At 39.8% G+C, this 17708-nt stretch overlaps 1 protein-coding gene and 1 pseudogene across 3 annotated transcripts in view; one reads left to right on the forward strand and one right to left on the reverse strand.

The window, feature by feature from the left end:
* BMPR1A (bone morphogenetic protein receptor type 1A) overlaps positions 1-17708 on the reverse strand; it is a 166343-nt gene that overhangs the window by 60006 nt on the left and 88629 nt on the right. The gene's annotated exons all lie outside the window — the stretch shown is intronic.
* On the forward strand, positions 5628-9715 carry LOC108542966 (putative RNA polymerase II subunit B1 CTD phosphatase RPAP2; annotated as a pseudogene).

The following is a 17708-nucleotide window of genomic DNA, read 5'->3' on the forward strand; positions in this document are numbered from 1 at the left end:
AGTGCTTGGCACATAGTCGATACTAAATAAATATTTGTTGAGGGAATGACTGAATAGAGCAGAAGGAATTAAAACGTTATGCCAATTCCTTTTACTTTTACATGCAAACTAGACTTTCCCAAAAGAGCAGTACAGTGGATAAACTATCCCATTTCCTTATCTCAATACAATTGAAATGATATAAAAACCACAGCACTTCCTTTTGCTCACTTCCATCCCTGATTTGTGTCAAGATCCGGAGAAGAAAAGTTTCCACTGTTTTCATGGATATCCTCAAGTTTGAGATATAAATTAAAAGGGCTTAAGAAAGGCTTGTAAAAGTAAACACCACGTCCCCAAATCTAAAATGTTGCTTAAGGCAAACAATGGCTTGGGTTATGCTTTTACAGTACCACGTTATACCAAGTTAAATAATTATGGAAATAATTACAGACAAAAAGAAAATGCAGTCTTTCTTTGGTACAAACAATGTGGTCTGACAAAGGGAACTTCAAAGCATGATCTAAATTCAACTGCAAACTTTCAGTATGTAAACACCACACTGAAGGTTCAAAGGTAGTATGTGTATGTAAAATTTAAGTCTCTAACTGCCCTGAATAAGGGCAGAAGGTGTTAAAATAGATTTTTAACAATTCTTCCTTGACAAGCATGACCAAAAAAGGACAGCATAGAAAACTAAAATCTTACAAACCCATAGGTTTAAGAAAGAACTCCCTCAAGATGATAGATTCCTGCTGTATGCACGTGAAGTTCATGAACTTGGGAACCTAGGAAGAGTTTCCCTCCTTGGGAACGAAATATCTGTACTTTATTTTCTTTACTCTGCGTTAGAACATCTTTTCAGGTTGAAACGTACTGGTTTAGGGTGTTGTAAGAAGTTCTAGGCCGGGCGTAGTGGCTCATGCCTGTAATCCCAGCATGCTGGGAGGCCGAGGCAGGCAGATCATGAGGTCAGGAGATCGAGAATCCTGGCTAACATAGTGAAACCCCGTCTCTACTAAAAATAGAAAAAATTAGCCGGGCGAGGTGGCAGGCACCTGTAGTCTCAGCTACTCGGGAGGCTGAGGCAGGAGAATGGCATGAATCCAGGAGGCGGAGCTTGCAGTGAGCTGAGATGGTGCCACTGCACTCCAGCCTGGGCGACAGAGCAAGACTCCGACTCAAAAAAAAAAAAAAAAAAGTAGTTCTATGGCATGAGATGGATTTGACATTTACTTGCCCTTGCTTTCCTTTTAGCATCTGTTTTGTTTTTTTTTTTTTTGGATATGGAATCTCACTCTGTTGCCCAGGCTGTAGTGCAACCGCACAATCTCGGCTCACTGCAACCTCTGCCTCCCAGGTTCAAGCAATTCTCCTGCGTCAGCCTCCCAAGTAGCTGGGACTACAGGTGCATGCCACCACATTTGGCTTATTTTTGTATTTTTAGTAGAGACAGGGTTTCGCCATGTTGGCCAGGCTGGTTTCGAACTCTTGATCTCAGGTGATCCACCAGCCTCGGCCTCCCAAAGTGTTGGAATTACAGGCGTGAGCCATGGCGCCCGGCCCCATTTAGCATCTTTCTTTAAGCCCAGGTACCTTTCTGATTTTTTCCTGGGATTTCTAGTTTAAATATACATCAACTTGCCTTTCATTTCAATGAAAGGATTGTAAGTGACATAACAGCATTGCCTTACATATTGTTAAACTTTCAATAGATACATAAAAACTTCACTGTTTTTATATGTATAATGCTTTAATTTTGTTCACATAACACTGTTAAGTATTTCCATGATGGATACTTGTAGTTCTTCTTAATTCATTTTCATTGTTATCTAGTGTTTTATCCTATGAATACCTTATGGCCATATTTGCCCATTCTCTTATTGATGAACATTTTCTTCTTAGAGATGAGGACTTGCCATGCTGGTCCAGGCTGGAGTGCAGGAGCTATTCACAGGTGCAATCAGATTGCACTGCCTCAGTCTCCCAAGTAGTCCCAACTACAGGTGCACATCACGGTGCACAACCATGTTGATGGACATTTTAGATTATTTCCAATTTAGTATAAGCAATGCAGCAATAAATAAACTTGAAGAGATGCTTTTGTTGTTGTTTGGGCAGATAAAACTGTAGGTTAGATTTGCAGAAGTGTGATTCTAGGTCTAACGGCGGTTTTGGTTTTTTTGAATACAGGTTGGAACCGCATGGGTCAACTTATAAGCAAATTCTTTTTTGTTTGTTTGTTTTTTTGAGATGAGTCTCACTCTGTCGTCCAGGCTGGAGTGCAGTGGTGCAATCTTGGCTCATCTCAACCTCCGCCTCCTGGGTTCAAGATATTTTCCTGCCTCAGCCTCCCAAGTAGCTGGGACGACAGGCACATACCAGCAAGTCTGGTTAATTTTTATATTTTTAGTAGAGACGGGGTTGGCCAGGCTGGTCTCGAACTCCTGACCTCAGGTGATCCACCTGCCTCGGCCTCCCAAAGTGCTAGGATTACAGGCATGAGCCACCGCTCCCAGCCTCTTCTTTTCAATAAGTATAGCAATGTCTTCATATTGCAAGCAAACATGGGCTGAAAATACAGTATTTAGCTGGGCACTGGCAGCTCACACCTGTAACCCCAGCACTCTGAGAGGCCAAGGCAGGAGGATCACTTGAGCCCAGGAGTTTGAGACCAGCCTGGGCAACGTAGCAAGACTCCATCTCTATATTTTAAAAAATAATAATAAAAGAAAATAGATGATTCACTTTGTCTCTGGTGCCTTTGTCTTACATTTAAGTCTTGAATCCATTTAGAGCTTATTTTTGTATATAGTGAAAGACAGGGGTGCAGTTTCACTCTGCATATGTATATCCAGTTTTCCCAGCACCATTTATTGAAGACTGTCTTTTCCCCAAAGCATGTTCTTGGCACCTTTGCCTGGTGCCAAGCTGGCTATAAATATGTGGATTTATTTCTAGGTTCTCTATTCTGTTCAATTGGTCTATTGTCTGGTTTTACGCTAGTACCATGCTGTTTTGATTACTAGAGCTTTGCAGTATATCTTGAAGTCTGGTAGTGTGATGTCTCTAGCTTTGTCCTTTTGGCTCAGAACTGCTTTGGCATTTGTAGTCCTTTGTGGTCCCATATTAATTTTAGGATTGTTTTTTCTATTTCTGTGAAGACTGTCACTGGTATTTTGATAGGGACTGCATTGAATCTATAGCTTGCTTTTCGTAGTGTGGTCATTTTCACAGTATTAATTCTTCAAATCCTTGAAAATGGATGTCTTTCCATTTTTTGTGCCTGCTTCAATTTCCTTCATCAGTGTTTTATGGTATTCCTTGTAGAGATTTTTCAACTCCTTGGTCAAATGTATTTCATTTTTTGGTAGCTTTTGTATATGGATTACTCTCTTCTTTTTCTGCTAGTTCATTACTGATGTATGGAAACACTACTAATTTTTGTATATTGATTTTGTATTCTGCAATCTTACTAAATTCATTTATCAGTTCTAAGAGTTTTATGGTGAAGCTTTTAGGGTTTTCTACATATACGATTGTGGCGATTCGACTTCCTCCTTTCCAATTTAGATGCCCTTTATTTCTTTTCTCTTGCCTAATTGCTCTAGCGAGGACTTCCAGTCTTCATGTTTCATTATATCATTTTGCAATTCCAAATGTAAAACACTGATATAAGCACAATTTTAAAATACTGAAGAACAAAAGAATATAGTTTAACAAATAGAAAGATGAATCATATTAGGTACAGAAAACCTCAATATTAGGTACGTCAATTGTTCCTAAATTAATTATAAATTTAATGAAAGTCTTTATCACATTAAGGAAGTTCCCTTCTTAGTTTGCTGAGAAGTTTCATCATGGAGTTAAATTTCATCAAGTGCTTTTGCTTCATCTAGTGATATGATCACAGAATTTTTCTCCTTCAATGTACAAATGAATTAATAAATTAATACTAATTCATATTAAGAACTTTCTTGAATAAACCATCTGTGGTGGTTTTAAACATGTCCACAAATTCTTTCATACTCTTCTTTTTAGGAGGTGGAAACTAATTCCTTTGAGTATGGGTTAAACTGAGTGACTTCCTTCTAACAAACAGGATAAAGAAATACTACAGGCTCCTGCCTGTAGTAACAGCACTTTGGGAGGAATAGGCAGGAGGATTGCTTGAGACCAGGAGTTTGAGACCAGCCTGGTCAACATAGCAAGACCCCATATCTCAATTTAACCCATCTCAATTTAATTTTAAAAAAGAAAAGAAAAGAAAAAGTAATGACTAGGTCCTTAAAAGGCACTGCAGCTTTCTCCTTGCTTTTTCTGGATCACTAGTTCTGGAGAAAGCCAGCTGTCACAGTGTGAGGACACACAAGGAGCCTATGAGAAGGCCCATGGGGTCAAGAACTGAGGCCTCCTGCCAAACACCATGTGAGTGTGCCACCTTGGAAGTGTATTCTCCCCGAGTCAGGCTTTCAGATGACTGTAGCCCCAGCTTACTTCCTGACTGCAACCTTGTGAAACATAAAGATTAGAACCACATCCAGCTAGGCTACTCCTAAATTCTTGTAAGTTAAGGTTTCACGCCATTAAGTTTTTGGATAAACTGTTATGAAGCAATGATAATTAACACACTATTCTTAGATTCCTGAGATAATTTCAATTTGTCATTATTGTATAATAAATAATGTATTCAGTCTTTGACCCTAGTTCTTGGGAGAGAACCTCTAATTCATGGAATTTCCTTGATAGGAGGAGTGCCTTTGTTACTCATGAGCCTCACGGATCATTCCTGAGATTATGCTAACAAGATGACTCAGAAAGGGGTCTGATCACCAGAAAGGCCACCATGTATAGAAGGATGGCGTTTGAGCCAGCTAAGCCTCTAAGGAAGAAAGGAGAGAACACTGAAGGTTTAAGTTCAATCACATGGCAAATTATTCCATTACACCTACATATAAAATCTCCATACACCATAGCTCAGGTAGGCTTCCTGATTGGTGAGCATACTGATGTGTCAAGAGGGTGACACACCATGATTCCAGGAGAAGAGAGCACAGAAGCTCCGTGTTAGGAGCCCTCCCAGTCCCCTGTATCTCATTTGGCTGGTCCTGATCTGTATTCTTCATAATTAAAGTGTAACTTACCACTTTCCCAAGTTCAGTCACTCACTTCATAAATTATCAAACTTGAGGGGATTCATGGGAACCCCCAGATTTGCAGCCAGTTCACTGGAAGCACAGGTGGTCTGGGGACCACCAAACTTTTAACTGGTACTTGCAGCAAGGGCAGTCTCGTTGGGAACTGTGCCCTTAAACCTGTGGAGTCTCAGGCAGACTGTGGAGTCTCAGTCAGAACTGTATTACAGTCAGCATTGTAGACATGAGATATATACACATAAAATATTTAAACATACTACTAGACTTGTTTTGCTCCTATCTTGTTAGATTTTACATAAGCAAGATTGGCCAATAATTTATTTCATATTAGCTATGCTTGGTTTTGGTATCAAGGTTATACTAGTCACAATAAGCTGAGGAACTTTCCTTAATTTGCTATTCTCTGGAACAGCGTGTGTAAATGTGGACATACCTACGACCTGGATAGCTGAAAAGAATTCACCCTTAAGATAATCTGGGCCAGGGAGGGAGATGGGGCCTCGGGGAGAGACTCTGGAGCTGGTCCCAACCCGCAGACTACTCTCCCCTATGGCTGACTGTGCTGGGCTGCGCAAGGCCGGGGCTCCCACCATTCTCGAAATGCCACAGGTACTAAACAGACAAGCACTTTGAAACAAGAAGATGCTTCTAAAAGGGGAAGTTCATTACACTTGCTCACTACAACGATGTAGTGAATGAACGTTCTATTTGTCAAACTCTGTGGTTATCCTTTATGTCACAAGAAGCTGGGAATTAAATATAAAATTTCAAAACCAATAAAGTCTATGATATTACTGAAAGAAAGTCTTTTTGCAGCAATTTTTGTTATTAAGCATCTGAGTTTTTTGAAGCACAAATTCCCAGAACTCCAGTATGGGGAGAGGCATCCTGATTTTCAACTATTAAAGGAAAGGCAAAGTGGCCATTCTGGAAAAGAAGTACAGTTATGCAGTAAAGCCATTAAAACATCAGATATTGACAATCCTAGCCACTTTGAAAAGCAATATGAATCTAGCTCTTCTAGCACTCATAATGACAGCAGCAGTGATAATGAGCAGACTTTGTTTCCTCCATTCTACCAGGAAACAGACCAAATTCAACAAGTATTAGAGCACAGCTACACCAAAAAAGCATAATGAAAAAGAAAGCTGATCTCAAAGCTAATGCCAAACACAAAGAACAGACAGCAATGGATGTCACTGAGCAGTTAGGCAATTGCAAATTAGATACTCAGGAGAAAGCTGCTACATGTGAACTTCCTTTACAGAAAGTAAATACTCAAGAGTTCTTCAAATAGTACTTTGCCTGAAAGATTAAAGCTTCAGAAAATTCTGAAAGTAAATACAGTAGGTCAGAAATAACTCTACTAGGAGTTATTAAGTGCGGAGTTAATAAGTTATTAATAACTTAAGGAGTTATTAAGTTATTAATAAGAAAAGTGTGGGGCATTTTAACAGAAAATTTGCCAAATCAAACCACGTTTCTAGGTCAGTCTCTAGTGTAGGGGTGTCCTGAAGTGGCAGAGAAACTTACTCAAAGTTTTGAAGGAGACTTTGACTGGGTGGAAGACAGAAGAAACTTTGAGGTTTTTGTATGGTCAGAATTATGCTTCTGTGTGTCTGAAACCTGAAGCCTCTCTGGTTAAAGAATTTAGTGATGCCGGGTGTAGTGGCTCATGCCTGTAATCCTAGCACTCTGGGAGGCCAAGACGGGTGGAGCACCTGATGTCAGGAGTTCCAGACCAACCTGGCCAACATCGTGAAACCCTGTCTCTACTAAAAATACAATAATTAGCTGGGTGTGGTGGCACCTGTCTCTACTAAAAATACAATAATTAGCCTATAATCCCAGCTACTTGGGAGGCTGAGGCAGAAGAATTGCTTGAATCCAAGAGGCGGAGGTTGCAGTGAGTGGAGGTCACACCACTGCACTCCAGCCTGGGCGACAGAGCGAAACTCTAGGTCTCCCCCCTCCCCCCCCCCCCCACCAAAAAAAAAAAAAAAAAAAAAAAGAACTTAATGACATAATCTCAGACCCAGATAGTCTCATTGCCCCTGCCTGGAGGGAGTCTCAACAGCTTGGATGAGTCTTCACCTTTTAGGGGCTCAGCCTACAGCCTAGGGCCTAGGGCCTAGGGCCTACAGCCATTAAACCACTGATGAGTACTTGGAAAAAGAAACTGAAAAGTTAAATCTGAGGATCAGGGAGTTTTATAGAGGATGATATGTTTTGGATAAAGAAACCACCAAATCACAAGACTCAGAAGGGATACGTCTTAAAGACAATGAGCTTTTCCAGGTCGTTAACGTTTGGAAAACTCACCATAGCAAATCTTGGAGCAGGAAGGATACCGAAGAGATAATTGTTAAATTTTCAAGAATTTCTTTAGTCATTCTGCCTTCTGGTTTACAGTGCCATCTCCACGGCTGGCATTACTATTTTACAGGTAAGTTGAAATTTGTCCCTAGTAAACTTTCATAAATGTGCAATATTTTTTCTACTGTAAAAATAGCCTAAAATCGTGGGACCAAGTTTTCCCTAATTCTTCATATAATAAATGAAGTCTCTGAAGTGGCTATTTTTTTTCTTAAAAAAAGAAAAAGAAAAAAAGATCATCTGGGGCCAAGGCTTATCTCTAAGTGTATCAAAGTGGGTGGCTCTTTTAATTACAAATCTAATTTCTCTAACAGTTATAGAAATATCCAAGTTTTCTATTTACTCTAAGTCAATTTTTGTTGTTATAATTTTCTAGAAAATTGACATTTAAATTGTAAAATTTATTGGTATAAAGTGATTCAAGATATTTTATTTTTAAGACTTTCTTCTGTATCTTCCTTTTACATCCTCAGTATTATTTGTACTTTATATTTTTTCTTGATCAATCTTTCAGTTTATTAGCCTTTTCATAAAAAACAACTTTCAGCTTTGTTAATCTTCTTCAATGTATCTTTAAAAAAAAATCATCATTTCAAACCCCAATTCTNTCTCTAACAGTTATAGAAATATCCAAGTTTTCTATTTACTCTAAGTCAATTTTTGTTGTTATAATTTTCTAGAAAATTGACATTTAAATTGTAAAATTTATTGGTATAAAGTGATTCAAGATATTTTATTTTAAGACTTTCTTCTGTATCTTCCTTTTACATCCTCAGTATTATTTGTACTTTATATTTTTTCTTGATCAATCTTTCAGTTTATTAGCCTTTTCATAAAAAACAACTTTCAGCTTTGTTAATCTTCTTCAATGTATCTTTAAAAAAAAATCATCATTTCAAACCCCAATTCTATCATATTTATTACAATTCTATCATATTTATTATATAGAGGCTTGGATAAGTTTCTCTCTGTGCTTAAGTTTCCTCATCTGTAAAGTGCACATAATAACAATCCCCCCCCCGCCATATGGCTTTGGGAAGATTAAATGAGATAATCTTTGTGATGAACATGGAACAGTGCTTGGAATAGAGTAAGAACTCTAGAAGTGTTAGCTTTTATCTGTATCATCTATTTTACTTCACTTGAATTTACTGCCTTGTTCTTTCCCTTAGATTAGCTTATTAGTATTCAAATCTTCTTTTAAAATATGAATATTTAAGACTTCAGGGTTTCACACAAGTTTTAGTATGTCCTAAGTTTCTTTTTTTTTTTTGAAATAAGGTCTTGTGCTCTGTAGCCCAGGTTAGAGAGTAATGATGTGATCATGGCTCACTGTAGCCTCAACTTTCTAAGCTCAAGCAATCCTCCCACCTCAGCTTTCTGAGTAGGGGCTACAGGGGGACACCACAGTGCTGGGCTAATTTTTAATTTTTTCCGTAGAGGCGGGATCTCACTATGTTGCTCAGGCTGTTATTTTCTCTATTATTTTGTTCAAGGTGTTCACTAAATTGATTATTTTATATTTAATCTGTGGGATTTACCGAAGTGTGTTTTTAAATTTCTAAATGTGTATAGTTTGTTATTCATTTCCAACATCCACGCTTTCTTGCCAGAAAATATGGTTGATTTTATTTGAAATGTATAAGAACTTGCTGTATAGCCTAGTAAACAGTCACTTTCATAAAATACTCCATGTGTGCTTGAAAGAACTTTTTTTTTTTTTAAAGAGTTGTAAGAGGTATTTCAGACTTTTCTTTTTTAAAGACAAGGTCTTGCTCTGTTGCCCAGGCTGGACTGCAGTGATGTGACCACTGCTTATTGCAGCTTCCAACTCCTGGGCTTAAGCCATCCTCCCTCCTCAGCTTGCCCAGTACAGGCATCTGTCATCATGCCTAGCCCAGACTAACTTCTAAAACCAAATGACCTTGCCATTCTCTCTGCTTAAAAACCTAAAAAATATCCTCATTTCATAGGATAAAATTAGTAACACAAGACTTTTTGTGATCTGACATCTGCTGAGGCCCCTACTACTGTCCTCCCCTCTCCTCCATACCCTTACGATGCTCCAACTCGACCAAAGTCAGTGCAGCCGCTCTCCCTTCACAGGCATTCCTTCCGGGCTTCCATTCCTCTGCGCAGCCTTTGTGTTCTCGTTGTTCTTTGCCAGAGTAACTACAATGTTCTCTTCAGGACTTGATCTGTGAGTTCCCTTGTGTATGCAATCCTCGATCCCAACTCATCAGGCTGCCTGAGGAGTCCCATTCAACTTCTAGTACACCCAGCACAGACCACAGCTGCTTCGCAGATCTTGAGCAATGTTCACTCAAAAATGACTTAATGATGACTTGGTCATGTGCAATGCACTGACTATCCAACAGTAAATAAAACAGACATGATTCCTCCTCTTATAAAGCTTAGTCAGCTGATTTTTTTACTTATCTTGCAGCAATGTAATTGCCACTGTCTAGCACATTTCTAAGCAAAGGAATAAAAATGTTCAATAAATAAATTTAAGCAATAAAAAATAGTAATATATTGCTAAGGGCAATATATTTGGGGAATTATCCAACCATAAAACCACATAATGCACGCTAACAGTTCTTTATAAGTATACTGGCATCTAATAATGTATCTCTAGATCTTACAGTAACAGCCACTTACTACTGACAGTGCTAGCTCAAGAACTTTGTTCCCAAAAATCACCATCCTTTTGTGATTTCTAGACGTCAGAGAACAGAAATTTAGATTCACACTATAAAATGGAGGACCTTAATATACTTAAAACCTCTCTTTCCAAAATATTTCTGGTTTGTTTCATATTTTGAATTAGCTTAAAACTTTCAACTATCATGAATAGTTGAGCACTAAGTTTACTGTTTTTTATATTATGACATAAGAAATCTGATAATAAAAAGCTGTATTCACAATAAAGTCTTTCTCATATTGGTACTAAACAATGTACCCACTTTATGCAAAAAACATGAAAAGAAGTTTTATGCCAAAACTTTTCCTGAACATATAAGGGCTGTCTTTAAAAATTATGACCTCAAAAAGGAGAACTTTGGGCCAGGTGTGGTGGCTCATGCCTGCAATCCGTCTCAGCACTTTGGTAGGCTGAGGTAGGAGGATCACTTGAGCCCAGGAGTTCAAGGCTGTGGTGAGCCATGATCTGCCACTGCACTCCAGCCTGGGCAACAGAGCAAGACCCTGTCTCAAAACAACAACAACAACAACAAAACTTTGAGCTAAATTAAAGGACTAGTTAGTTCTAAAGACTAGGAAATGTTAAAATGGGTATAAGTAGACAACCTAATGAATTACACCCTCACTGGGCAGAGCTGGCTAGCTTGCGAGCTGGCTAGAAATGCAGAATCCCAGACTGTGCTGAATCAGAATCTTTTAACAAGACCCCCCGTGACATGCACGTACACTAAATTTGAAAAGCACTAGATAAGACCACCTTTATTTAGCTGCTTAGTCTACCCTATTTAATTTAAGCTTGCTGGAAATATTTACTAATTGAATAATTAACTTTTTTTTTTTCTGAAATGGAGTCTTGCTCTGTCACCCAGGCTGGAGTGCGGTGGTGCTGAGTCAGCTCACCGCAACCTCCACTTCCCAGATTCAAGCCATTCTCCTGCCTCAGCCTCCCAAGGAGCTGGAATTACTGGTGTGCACCACTATGCCTGGCTAATTTTTGTTATTTTCAGTAGAGATGGGATTTCACCATGTTAGGCAGGCTGATCTCAAACTCCTGACCTTAAGTGATCCACCCGCCTCGGCCTCCCAAAGTGCTGGGATTACAGGCATGAGCCACTGCACGCGGCCTGAGTAATGAATTTTTTTTAACTTCCTCTCCCCTACTCTCCCCACCCTAAAAGAGAGCAAGATGCTTTCTGGATGCTTCGTAGTATTTACTTACTCACCCAACATATATTTATTGTTCATGCACTGCATTAGCTGCCATAAAGATAAACTATTACTTTTTAAATGGCACAGGAAAACTAATAAAATTCAGATGAGGAAAGGAAAGTTAAACTAATATTTACTGATATAAACTAATATTACTATGAGGATGTGATACATAGGAGCAACATTCCCTGGTGTCTATTATTTGCCAGGCATTATTCTAGATGCTGCTCAAAATAACTCTGCAATCATGAAAGTCTCTATGTTATTCAATAAAGTGGACACTAACCATATGTGACTACTTGGTAGCCAAAATACATGTGGCTAATGACAACCATATTGGATAGTGCAGTTCTAGAAGCTTATACTTACTACCTATTTGATTCACTGACCAATCCTGACAAGCCAGTGTAAATGTGGATCTAAGGCACAGAAGTTACTAGTAGACTATCAAAAATGGTATGACTAGTAACAGAGCACAGAAGCTACAGTTCAAATCCAAAGACATGGGAAAAGAAGATTAATTCCAGGCAATGGGATCAGATAAGCCTTCATCAAAGTGTTGGCATCTAAGCTCACACTTGAATAATGGAAAGATTTCAACATACGAGGACATGAGAGAGGCATTCCAGACTGGGAAATACAGAGGCAAAAGCACAAAGTCAGAAAAGCATGGTAAAGATAAGGAATAGAGTGAGATCAGTAAGACTGAAAAACAGCTTTACTATATAGTTTTATATTTGGTTTATCTTACCAATTACGATTTTTTCCTAAAGAACAAAGGAATAAAGAATGATTAAGTGTAGGCAGGAATTAATTCATAAGATTCTCAAATACTAGTGTAAAGTAGCCTGAACTTAACAGACAAGGAGAAATCACTGGAGGTTTCAGAGCAAAGAAGTGAGTGCACCATGGTTTAGAAAAATCACTCTTGAAGCGTTACATGGGATGAAAGGGACAGGGTGAGGTAGATAAGCCAAAGGGTAATTACAGTAGTTCACACGAGAAGTAACCATCCCAACCAAGAGGCAATGAGAATAGAGAAGCGGAAGAAAACTATTATAGAGGTGGAGCTGACAGAATTTAGCAACTTCTAGATCTGATAGAAAGTAGAGATGCAGTTGTCATAGGTGGTTCCCAAATTTAAATCCTGGGTTGCTGGAAAGATTACAGACCATCAGGAGACAGAGGTGCAAGAAGCTTTTGAAAACATACAAGTAGCTCTAACTAAGGCTGAGAAAATAGACAAATGTGTTCCTACTGTTCCTAAAACCTCAGAAACAACAGAAAAATGTTTAAAAATAGAAGAATATTATGTGTAACCGAGATGGAAGACTGGCATGGGTACCAAAGGCAGGAAGAAAAGGTAGTATGTTAAAAGCAAAAATTATTAAATATATAACAAAAAAGTGGAGTTAATTTATAAAACTAAAATGCTGCCTCTTTGAAAAGACCCATGAAATATATCTAGAAAGGTCAATATCCCTAGGAAGTCTAAGCACAAAAATAAAGAAGAAACAAATAATATAAAGTACGAGGAGGCCTACCAAAAATAATTACAAATATTCAAGTATAATAATACTAAATAATAATTAACACTTAGAGCTCTATAGGCCAGGCACTGTTCTACATACTTCATATGTTAAATTCTTTAATCTTCACACTAACTTTATGAGACGGATATTCTCATTAGGCATAATTTTATAAGAATAAATCTGAAAATTAAGAATGACTGTATGGACTGGGCGTGGTGGCTCACACCTGTAATCCCAGTACTTTGGGAGGTCAAGGCAGGTGGATCATTGAGGTCGGGAGTTTGAGATCAGCCTGACCAACATGGTGAAACCCCATCTCTACTAAAACTACAAAAATTTAGCCAGGCATGGTGGCAGGCACCGGTAGTCCCAGCTACTCAGGAGGCTGAGGCAGAATTGCTTGAACCCAGGAGGTGGAGGTTGCAGTGAGCCAAGATGGCACCACTGTACTCCAACTTGGGCAACAGATGGAGACTCTATCTCAAAAAAAAAAAAAAAAAAAAAAAGGTATTACTTTCTAGAAAGATATTAATACCAAAATTAACTCAACAGGGAATGTAATATGCAAACAGACCAATAACCTAAGAAACAGAGGGCCCCAAGATGGCAGTGGGATAGAGGTGAAGGAGGGTGGTAAGGAGGGCAATGGGGTGAAAGGCGGGGAAGAGGGACTGAAAGACTTTGGTGCATAGCGTTTAAAATTTTATATAGGAACTTATTAATAGGCTGCTTACATAATCTTTATACACACACACATACACACGTGTGTGTGTGTGTGACTATTTTTAAATAGAGATGGGGTCTCGAACTCCTGGCCTCAAGCAGTTCTCCCACCTTAGCCTCCCAGAGTGTTGGCATTACAGGCATGAGCTGCCGTGCTTGGCCAATATATAATCTTATAAAAATAAAATAATCATTTTAAAAAGAGGCAATGAGGAAAAGAAAACAAAAGGGGCAATGAGATGTTCCCTAAACCCTGCCCTATAAAAGACAGAGCAGGGAAGGGAGAAAGAAAAGGAAGGAAGGAAGAATACGTAAGATATAATCAGAGGTTAAACTGGAGTATCTGTGACACCGAGACTCGAAATTACCTTTCACAGTTGAAACTATCAGACAGTAGTGCAAGAGAGAAATTATTAGGCTGGAAGATAAAGTTAGGAATTGAAATGTAGTAACAGAATATGAGGAGATGCTACTGAAAACCTTGTAGCATGCTCTCCCCACTATATCATATGGAGCTGCAAATTCACAAACCATCGTCTGCATCTAAAAGCACCCAAAATGGGCCAGGCGCAGTGGTTCATGTCTATAATCCCATCGCTTTGGAGGCCAAGGCAGGCGGATCACTTGAGGTCAGGAGTTCAAGACCAGCCTGGACAACATTGCGAAACCCCATCTCTACTAAAAACACAAAAATCAGCAGAGAGACAGAGTGAGACTCCACCTCTAAATAAATAAATAAATAAAATTAAAGCACCCAAACTGGAGAGGAATCAAATAAGTAAACCGGAAGTAAATTCACTAAACTTAAATTAAGAAAAAATTAAACTTAAGAGAAGGAAGTCTGAATGGAAGAGAGTGGGACTAAACAGCCTCTTTTTCTGGAGTTGCAGAATAACCCAAAAGCCTGAAAGTGAGGCCTGGATGACATTTCTGAGACCAGGAGTTCTAGGTTTCTCTACAGAAGCAAGTGGGTGTGTGGCTAATTTTTTTGGTGGGGGGGAAGGGGGGGACAAAGTCTTGCTTTGTCACCCAGGCTGAAGTGCAGTGGCGCAATCTCGGCTCACTGCAACCTCCACCTCCCGGGTTCATGCCATTCTCCTACCTCAGCCTCCCAAGTAGCTGGGATTACAGGTGTGCACTACCACGCCCAGCGGATTTTTGTATTAAAAGGGGCCAAAAAGGAAATAAGAGACCAGAAGCCTGGAGAAGAGGCACGCTGACAGCCCTAAGGAAGGGAATACAGAGTGCCAATCTTTATCTTATATGAATGCCCAACACAAGGCACCTCCCACAGAAGAGGCATTCAACTACACCCCAAGGACAGACAGGATGGCTCGTCAGTGCTGTCAGCCAGCTTCTTCCCAAGGCAGGAGTACCAGGCCCGTCAATGGAGCCTGTGGAGTGGCAGAGACGAAGGCTCTACATAGGCCCAACAGCATGGGCTCCTTCTTATGACAGGTGACCTAACTACTGCCACTGCCAAATGCCAACTAACAAGGAGGGTGCAGAACCAACACTCCAGATGCGGGCTTGCCTTCCCTGCCCAGAGAACACCCTACTGCCAGCACAACTGAGGGCTCTTAGAGCATTCTCATGTGAATGTCAAGGATGGAAATAAGAGCTCAGGACCAGCTGTAGTGGTGGAGATTTTAACCCTCTTGTTTTAGATATTTCTTTTAGTGATTATAATCAGTCACCACTCTGCAGGGTCAGTGACAGAGCAGATCTAACGGGGCATGACGGAATCTCAGCTCACCCCTCTCCGCACTGTGGCTCTGGTGGGCAGTTCTATGTGACACGCACAGCATCTGACTCAAGTGGGAGTGGAGGCACTGTTCTGTTTTGTTCCTTGGAGACTTTGCAAACCTAAGGGAGACTGCTCAACAGCATGGAGGTGCAAGCACAGACCTGCCCGAGTTAAAGCTCACAGAGCAACCTTCAATTACCAACAGGTGAAAGTTGGTGCATGCATGTCTCAGGCTCCCTGTCCTTTGGTGGGACAACAGTGAGGAACATTCAGAAGATACCCACAGGGCTGAAGCCCAGTTGCCCACAATGGGAACTGGATCACCCACTTAATGAAACTTCACTCCCTTCTCTGTCTCACTTTTCCCATTCTCTCACCTCTGCTTTTTGGTTCATCTCCCAAATAACCTATCAGCCGGTAAGTCTTTTTCTCAGGGTCTTCTTTCAAGGGAACACAAACTAAGTGGTAAAGTCAAGATTCAAACTGAAGTCCTCTGGCTACACTGCTGTGCTTTTAAACAGAGTATGCTGCGTCAGGCACTTTGGCTCACTTTGTCAGGCCAAGGTGAGCAGATAACCTAAGGTCAGGAGTTCAAGACCAGCCTGGCTAACATGGCGAAACCCCGTCTCTAGTAAAAATACAAAATTGGTTGAGCATGGTGGCGGGTGCCTGTAATCCCAGCTACTCAGGAGGCTGAGGCAGGAGAATCACTTGAACCCGGGAGACAGCAGTTGCAGTGAGCCAAGATCGTGCCATTGCACTCCAGCCTGGGCAACAAGAGCGAAACTCCGTCTCAAAAAAAAAAAAAAAGAAAGAAAAGAAAAAAGGTAATAGTTCAACACAAAGCCTGACTTAAAAAACAAAACACAAATGCCTTCCTTCCTCAATAATGTAATGGCTTCCAGTTTTACACATGTATAATTATAAAACAATTAGTGACTACTTTCAATAGAGAGAGACTGTTTCTAAATATGGCTAAGTTCTAAATCAGTCATCAGTTAAGAGTTGGTAAGAATTTTAATAAATGCATTTTAAAAGCCAGTTTTCTATAATTAACTTACTGCCTTACTACACAATATTTCTCTAATGGACAGTACCATAATAATGTTTATCTGTTAATATGGAACCATCGGATTCTACTTAATGAATTTTTCATAGGTCCCCATTCCTCAAGCAGTACTTCTTTTTTTTTTTTTGAGATGGAGTCTTGCTCTGTGGCCCGGGCTGGAGTGCAGTGGCCGGATCTCAGCTCACTGCAAGCTCCGCCTGCCGGGTTCACGCCATTCTCCTGCCTCAGCCTCCCGAGTAACTGGGACTACAGGCGCCCGCCACCTCGCCCGACTAGTTTTTTGTATTTTTTTAGTAGAGACAGGGTTTCACCATGTTAGCCAGGATGGTCTCGATCTCCTGACCTCGTGATCTGCCCGCCTTGGCCTCCCAAAGTGCTGGGATTACAGGCTTGAGCCACCGCGCCCGGCCGCAGTACTTCTATTAAAACGAGATACCATCCTTTGGTAATGGTATCAGAATTATACCTGTAGAAATACTTTAAACATTCTTAAATTTTACTGAATCTTACATAGCATTTAACATGATAGCAAAAGAGATAGAACTATGAACAGACTACTGTTTATTTCCTTAAAAACTGCTTTTGTAAAAGAGGTAATACTTTGCTTTTTTCATAAAATCTCCCTTTGAATATGTTAAGCTGGAAAAAGAATGCGAAAAAAAACTTGTTGCATATAAGCAAATTAAGAGACCAACGGTACAGTAAAACATAAATTTTAACATTTCTCTTCATTTAGAAAAGTAGGATCCAACTTACGTTAGCTATCAATGAGGGCAACATCATCCCCACCATTCAGGCTCAAAACTCGGGTAGCATCATCTCTTTCCAACATCTAGTCACACATCAGTGTCCCTTCTTCTGCCGCAATACCTTTACCATTGAGTCTTTCTTTTCTATTTCCACAATCACCACCCTGATTGAATTCTGATCAACTCAAGCCTAACTATTGCCACTATCTCCTCACTCAGCTCCCTACCTCCTCACTTCATTTCTCTAATGATGTATAGTTTATATATCACTGCTACAGTAATTTCCCTAAAAGAGCTTTCTTCACATCATACTTCCTACCCTTTCTAAGACCTTCACCACATTCCTACAAAAACATTCACTTTCTATCCATCCACTTTTCCAGAAATATCCTTTATCCATGTAAATTTAACTCATCTTTCAAAGCTCAGCTCACATAACCTCCTATGTTCTACCGGTGCTTCTCA

The sequence above is a fragment of the Rhinopithecus bieti genome, unplaced genomic scaffold (genome assembly GCF_001698545.2).
Source record: "Rhinopithecus bieti isolate Rb0 unplaced genomic scaffold, ASM169854v2 scaffold_23869, whole genome shotgun sequence".
NCBI classification, from domain to species: Eukaryota; Metazoa; Chordata; class Mammalia; order Primates; family Cercopithecidae; genus Rhinopithecus; species Rhinopithecus bieti.